General features: G+C 33.1%; 1 long non-coding RNA gene across 1 annotated transcript; it reads left to right on the top strand.

Moving 5' to 3' along the window:
- Window positions 1–1,572: 1,572 nt before the first annotated feature.
- Window positions 1,573–2,853, top strand: LOC148587333 (uncharacterized). Its single transcript, XR_015911510.1, has 3 exons — window positions 1,573–1,682; window positions 2,595–2,677; window positions 2,778–2,853. It is a non-coding gene; the product is annotated as an uncharacterized LOC148587333 (long non-coding RNA).
- Window positions 2,854–7,652: the final 4,799 nt, after the last annotated feature.

The following is a 7,652-nucleotide window of genomic DNA, read 5'->3' as shown; positions in this document are numbered from 1 at the left end:
TAACTGAAGGAGTCTTAGAAAAATTAGCCTTGGTTTCTTTAACATTCACAGGATTATGATTCAAGGACTCATTAGAAACATGTGAAGTAGATGCACCAACATTATCAACAATCATACTAGGCTTGTTAGAAACAAATTCTTTAGTACAAAGAAAACTTTTCAAATTATCACTAGAGAAATTTCGTGAGAGTTCCTTAGAAACATTCAATTCATTCTCAAGTGATAAAGACTTTTCAACAAGCACAGAAATCTCAGATTTCAAAGAATCAATCAAGATATGTGATTTAGACAAATCATTCGCCAAAGATTCTTTATCAGATTTCAAAGAATCAATTAGGACATGTGATTCAGACAATTAATTAACAATAGATTCATTCACATGCTTAAGATCTTGAAAATCCCCCAAACAATTTGTGTATTGATGTCTCAAAAGAGTGAATTTTTCCAACAAATTGTTGAAGGAGTTTATAAGATCATATTCCCCTTGAGAAGTATTCATAGTAAACAGGAGTCAACAGATCTCACTCAAGAATTTAATCCAAACAGAGTGAACCCGCTCTGATACCAATTGAAAAACTCTAAACAGAAAAATATCACAATTTTATGCGGAATTAACGGATATTTATCAAAGCAAACAATCACCAAAATATGAACAATCACACACAAAGATTTTGGTGACGAAGAGGAAACCTTTTAGAGACCGATCTAAAAGTAAAACCTCTCCGGGGCAGCCAAACCCAGGAAATCACTATCAAAAGATTATCCAGAGATTACAGACACTAGGAACACTTACAACCCTTTGCAAGACCTTGGCTCTGTAAGATCGACAAGCCTACAACTCGTCTCCGCGCTCACAATCTTCTTCAACGTGATTCTCCTTTACCGGACCCTTCCGATAGACTTCTCAACCGTAGATTTATCAAAGGAATAATTAAAACTTTAAGAGATTCACTTTAACGCTCACCACATATGATCTCTCTTAGCACAGCTTCCGACGAACTCTCTGGGGGTGAAAATTCGTACTTCTCTCTTCTATAATGATGTATATATATCCCCGACAAAACCCTAGACCTAACCCACTTAAAATCATGTTTTTGGGCCTAAAACTTACGGGGTGTCCGGACATGTTAATGGGCTGTCCGGACACAGCTTTGCGGAGCAAAATTTGAGTTTCTGGAAATGAGGTCCGGACCCGGGGAAGGCATGTCCGGACATGGGTGAAACAGCATTCTGGAAATGCTGTCCAGTCTTGATCAACAGCCCCGATCGATGGGCGTTTGTGGTCCGATTGAGCTGAAATTTTGCAGGGACGTTCATAACACATGAATCTACATTATGAACGGTGGAGATTGGATTCTGAGCATTCTATATCAGTGTTTGAGCTCGTGAACAGTAGCCTCTGCATTTTGGAACTGAATTAAGCCAACACAAGAACTAACACTATCAAGGAGGATTGAACGTTGACAAGTGGGACAAAGCACAGATTGGCCCCTACACGGGAATTGGTATCCAAACGTTTGGTTTTCTTTAATTTTGGTTTCTTGTCTTCTTTTTCAGCTTTTCTTTTTTTTTTTTACCGAAAAAAAGATGGGATGGTTTTTGTACTTGTTGATAATGCTGTAGATGCCAAATGAAAGAGGATGACTTACACTACTGGGTTCTTTGGGCTTGAGCCTTGCTTGGTAAGCTTCTATTTCCTATTATTAACTGCTACTAGTACTTAAAATTTTTTGTACTTGTATCTCATTTTTTTATGTAAATATGTGGTTGGGTTTCTAGTATTTGTTTTGATAGATGTACTGCTATGATTTATTGGGTTACGCTGGAAAACTACATCTGCTAGTTGGAAGATAATTATTGTCCAATTTTTCATTGTATAATATATTATAGATGGCCATTCAAAATGTTCATGGGGTTACTCATTAGAAAAGAGTTATTCTTGAGTGTGCCTCTAAAAAGATAGTAGTGAGTGATATGTCTTCTGGCGCTTCGATTGTTAATATTCAAAAGTTTTACATAAGTGCATCGAATGATGATATTGCAAGTATAAAGTTGTCCTTGCAATTGCCTAGGAGATTACTAATGAGCTAAGCCATTGCATAGGCCAAAGTTATTTTGATGACATTGAACATCATTGGACATTTTCCATTGGCTTTTCCATATGCTCCAAAAGCCTTTATACAGAGCTCTTAATTTGTTTTTTTAGAACCATTTGTTTGATAACAAACATTTTCTCTAGAAATAAAGAGCAAAATTAATTGTTTACTTTTTGGCCTGCTTTCCTCTTAAGCAGAACATTTCTGTTTGTGACAAGTTATTACTTAAGTTAGTTCCATTAATTTACTTATTTTCTGTTTTTTTTAAACCTTTTCCGCTTAGAACTCAAGAGTGTTTGTTTAATAGTTTTGTCTTAAGTGGTCTTACTGTGATTTTCTGTGAGGTGTATGAGCAATAAACCCATTAATAGTTGTATGAAATGTCATACATACGAAATTTATATATTTTTTTAGTTGGGACTTTGGTTGCTTTAATTTGAATCTAGATCTTTCTTTGATTTTTCCTCCCACCTTACATATAGTGTATTGCTTTCACAGGAAAATATATATAGAGATATATTTACAAAAGAAGACCAATCAAGCTAATATAATGGGCTGAATGCTGATTGCAGCATTTGCAGGTTTTCTATTTGTTTACCTCTGTCTCTGTCTCTCTCCTATGGTTCTCTACTATCTTTCAAAGTAACAAATTCCAAATCTTAAAAGCATTTATACTTGCAGCTATGATTCGGAACTGAGGAGATATATAGCAAGGAAACCTACTAGAAAATGTGCCATCTTTGCTGAAACTTTGGGGGTTATGTTTTTTGGTGCTACTCCTGACTCAATATGGTATGAAATAGAGGTTGTTGAAGACCTGCGGTTTTCGGAGTTAATTGTTAATTAGATTGTTTGATGTGTTTAATTTAAACTAGTTCAAATATTTGATGTAGTTAGTACTTTCAGTTGGTTATTACAATTTGGTGATTTACTTGATTGTTTATGTATATCTGTAGCTTTTCTTGGTACTGAAACTAAGATAATGGGGCATGCATCTATTCACCACTCTCTCTCTTTCTCTCTCTCTCTCTCTCTTTTGGTTGATTTGTTGAGATTATGAATTCTTATCAGATTCCAAATTGTTGACATTACTCTGATTTATCCATCCATGATCAAGTACATATATTTTCATGTGATTGTTATTATTATTTTTTTTCTTTTTTAATTTTTACAGTACTTAGGTTGATGCCTTACCAAAATTATGGAGAACATTTAGTTGATTTCAGTTTCCATTTAACGACTGATAATTGATGTAGTGGAATTATCATATACAGTTGTAATTCCACTTTATTTAACATGTTGGTTATAGAGGCACTGTTAATATTGAACTTCTTTGAATGAAAATAAAACTTTATTTTCAATGATTGAGACTATCTCTGCTGGGTGTTAATTCAATCCTTTTTACATTGCTATTTGAGCAAGGACTCTAGCTTTGAGCTCAGGGTTCCATGATCTTTTCTTCTGTTTGTGAAATTGCTAATTTCTTGTAATGCTGTATGATATCTTTCTTCAGAAAATGAGAGTTGTGCTACCAATATTAACATAAGGGCCCTTACAGGGCAAAGTAGCAGAAGAATGTTGAAGCATGAAGCCAAACATTTTTCCTAATTGCATTTGATCAGAGAGCTACAGATCACTTTTGAAGCCAAACAGTGTTCCCAATTGATCAACTTAAAGATAATTAGAGATTTTTCTTTTATTTGGAATTGATTTGTTTATGAATAGAAAACTCATTTGTCTCAAAAAGGGTAAACATAATTGGTTTGTTGATGAATGGAATGGCTATTTCCTTAATTTTCTGTAGTGGTCATTCTTAGCCCTCTGTGACAAATATAATTTCTCGCAACTATGAAAAATAAATAATAGCAAGTATATGTCAGTAGATGATTATTTTGAAGGTGGAAAATATCTTATTGGTACTAAATAATATTAATTCGAAAAATAAATAATAAGATACTCACAATGCAAGAAATTAAAATTAAAGCAAGGAAATATCTCATAATGCTATAGAATCATGTAAGAGCGTTGTCCTTAAATGTTGATTTTTTGTCCCGTGAAGTATTCAACTCGGTACGATTGGGTCTGTTGACACTTAACCTTTAAGAATTAGATTATAGTGACTACCTTAATTAAGGATGCACTTCAAAGTACGAAGGTCAAATAAACAACCATTTAGTTTAATTACAAGATTCAATGTAATAAAATGAAAAATGAGCACTGAATTGCTCTATATTTCTCTCTTTAAGTAACAAAGTGAAATACTAGAACCAATAATGAGTTATGAATGACGAAGTTGAAAACTCAAAAAATGAGTATGAAACTTTTTGATAACCTTTTTGTCTAAACTTGATGGTCTTTATTTATAAACGTGGTAAGCGACTATTTAATAAAGACAAAAGTCATAACATGCTATGATTCTTAAGGTTCATGACCATACATTAGAGACAATGAAAATTAGATACTCTTAATTTCAAATGAAATGGAGATAAGCGGGTTAAATAAAAAGGTGGGACAAAATTATCTCAATTTTAACTATCCCAATTTGTACACTTTTTCGAGGATCCATTTTCAAAACAATGGCTTCAACGTATGACCTTGGTTTTACCAATACATAAAATCAAAACTAGAACATAATACAGAGGACCCTCTAAGCAGCTCCTAAAAGCATGGAAATATCGAAACAAAACCACCAAGAATTACATAAAATGTCTTTCTACATAACTATCTCAAAGCTCTTCCTACCCTTACGTAGAGCTCAATCGTAGGTATTCTTACCATTACATAATATTTTTTTCATTTTGTAACAGAAGTTTAATGTGGGTTGTTAAACTTTGGAATGCACCTTTTATAAAATATTTGCCATAGTAATTATTTAAATGATGTGTGAAGTTTTTCTAACAAAATAATGCACTGTTCATTCTTTAAGAACCAATTGATAATTATTTGAACTCTGCTCTTCCTTTAAGTCCTATGAAATTTCCACTTTTTGTGTTTAGATATTTTTATTGAGATGCTGATGCAACTTTAGGGGTTTGTTTAAGGTAAACCTTTAAATTGTTAACCATGCCTTTGATTAACACAAAAATACTTTTGGATCATTATTTTCCTCAAATAATGTTGGAAAATGTAAATTAGTACAACAAATAATGATGTGTCACAAGAATGCAAATTTTCCCCATCTGCAATGGTACCAGTGTCTATTTAATAGTTGAGATGGGCTCGAGACTGCTAACAGATTTATAATGACCCACTTGCATTGTGCCTTTGACAGATGTTTGATCAGTACTAAGGCATGGAAAATAAGTTCAACTTATAAATTGCAATGTAATTGCCTAGAATTTGCAATGGATGTGGACCATTTGTTTTTTTTTTATAAGAAGCTTGGATCTAGACAACTGATGACATAATTGGCCTAATTGAGTTCATCTTCTGTCTTTATTGGTTTATTTCTACCCTTTTGAGCCCTCTCTCTTTTATATAGCCCAAGAGCATTCATATTGTCCTAGTTAAAATAGCTGAACAGAAGAGAAGCTAAAGAAACCTCTCCATCTTGCTAAAGAATTGGGCCAATTGGCTAGTTGCTACAGGCCTCTGCAATATATATTCTCCTTCCTCTAATAAATTACTCAACTAATGATGAAGAATAATGTACATGGAGTTACTCTTTTGGAATATGATAACGCATCAATATTGGTTGGAAAAAAAAATAATGTTACATACACTCTCATTTTCGTACATTTATTTTTACACACCTTTAGATGACTTGTAAAATTATTATTAAATTAAACACAATAAAAATTCATTCAAAATTTAATAATAATTTTAAAAGCCAGTTAAAAAATGTCTGAAAATGGAGGTGAAAAAATGAGTGTGTCATTACGAATAATGTTAGAAGTCTCTCTTGTGTTCCTCCAAGAATAGGGTGGCTTTTAAAATCATCATTGGGCTTATGATTCAAAAAACATTGGTTAATATATTTAAGTCGACCCCAGTCCATTAGCTTAGACTTTTTGGTTAGTGTGATGTCGAAATATGTATATTATGGTGCGTTTGGCATTGATATTTCATAGACAAAAAGTGCAATTTTAAACAAAATTACAGGAAATGAATTGTTTGTGATTACATTTTAAAAAAATTGTGATTTGAAAAGGCTAGAAAATCTGCATTTTCAAATCGCAGGTAATGATGTGTTTTTTTAAAAACAAACAAGTTTTAAAAGTTAAACTACAATTTTAAAGGTTAAACCGCGATTTTGCCAAATGCTTAATTGTGTTTTTAAAAATGACGTTGTCAAGTCACACATTTTAAAATCGTTATTTTTAAATCGCACTTTTTAAAACCGCAAACTAAAACCGACAAACTCTCAGACAGCGTATCTCCTAACATTGATAACACAACAAGTGCTCAAGGAATTTTGTCAAGTGCTCAAGGAATTTTGTGAAGGAAGACTGATGGAGATTGCACTTGGTTGATTCCATTCTTTGAGAAGCTTCTCATCATTCTGCAAGCCCATCACCTTCAAAGCAACACGGCTAACATTCAATTACAGAAGAAGCAGAATATTAATGGACTGCAATATCGGAATCAATGTCATCTAAATTTTGGCTCCCAAAAACGGAGAACCCAAACAGAGGATCATGAAAGACGTGGGGATTGGGAAGTTGTGTTGTAGTGTGAGTTTTCCGAAGCATATTTCTCATGGACTGGGATTCCTTTGGTTTTATTGAATGAGGCGTAGACTATGTAATTCCTTAAGTTATTTTTACAAATAAAAACTTTTTGAACTCAATTATTGTATTTTTTAAAGAATCAAATTAATTAGACAAGGGAGCTATCTAGAGGACAGCATGATGATCATCAAACTGTAAAAAGATTCCCGCCAAACAGCTGGATGAGCATCATTATCAACTTTATCTTTGACCCTACCACAATGGGGAAGATTGAAGATAAGGCATCAGAAGAAAAATAAGCGCTACTTTTGAAAAAGCATGCAGAAGAATACTTTTGGATCATTTTTTTCCTCAAATAATGCTGGCAAATCTAAATTAGTACAACAAATAAAGAATGAGTTGCAGTGCAAATATTCCGAATGTCTATATAATAGTTGAGATAGGCACAAGACAGCTTACAGATTTATATAAAGACCCACTTGCACTTTGACAGATATTTCATCACTAAAGGCATAGGAAGTAAGTGCAACTTTTATGTTGCAATGTAATTGCCTAGAACTTGTAATGGATGTGGACCATTTTTTTTTTATTTTTTATTTTTTATTTTTATATGAAGCTTAGATCTCCACAACTGATGACATAATTGGCATAATTGAGTTCATCTTCTATAGTCTTTACTTTGCTTTTTATTGGTTTCTTGTTACCCTTTTGATGAAGTGCATTGACCCTTCTCTCGCTTAGAAATTGATTCTCTCAAGTTGATTAACAGGAGAGAAGGTAGTCCATTTAAGTGAAGAACGGAATGTTTGTTTTACATTTTTGTTTACAGTTTTACTCTTCACTTAAAAGGGACCGGATCCTCTTTAGTTGAAATCAACTCGCAATG

The sequence above is a fragment of the Corylus avellana genome, chromosome 2 (genome assembly GCF_965113065.1).
Source record: "Corylus avellana chromosome 2, dhCorAvel1.hap1.2, whole genome shotgun sequence".
NCBI classification, from domain to species: domain Eukaryota; kingdom Viridiplantae; phylum Streptophyta; class Magnoliopsida; order Fagales; family Betulaceae; genus Corylus; species Corylus avellana.
Note: the sequence above shows the minus strand (reverse complement) of the source record. Positions and strands in the feature narration are given on the sequence as shown.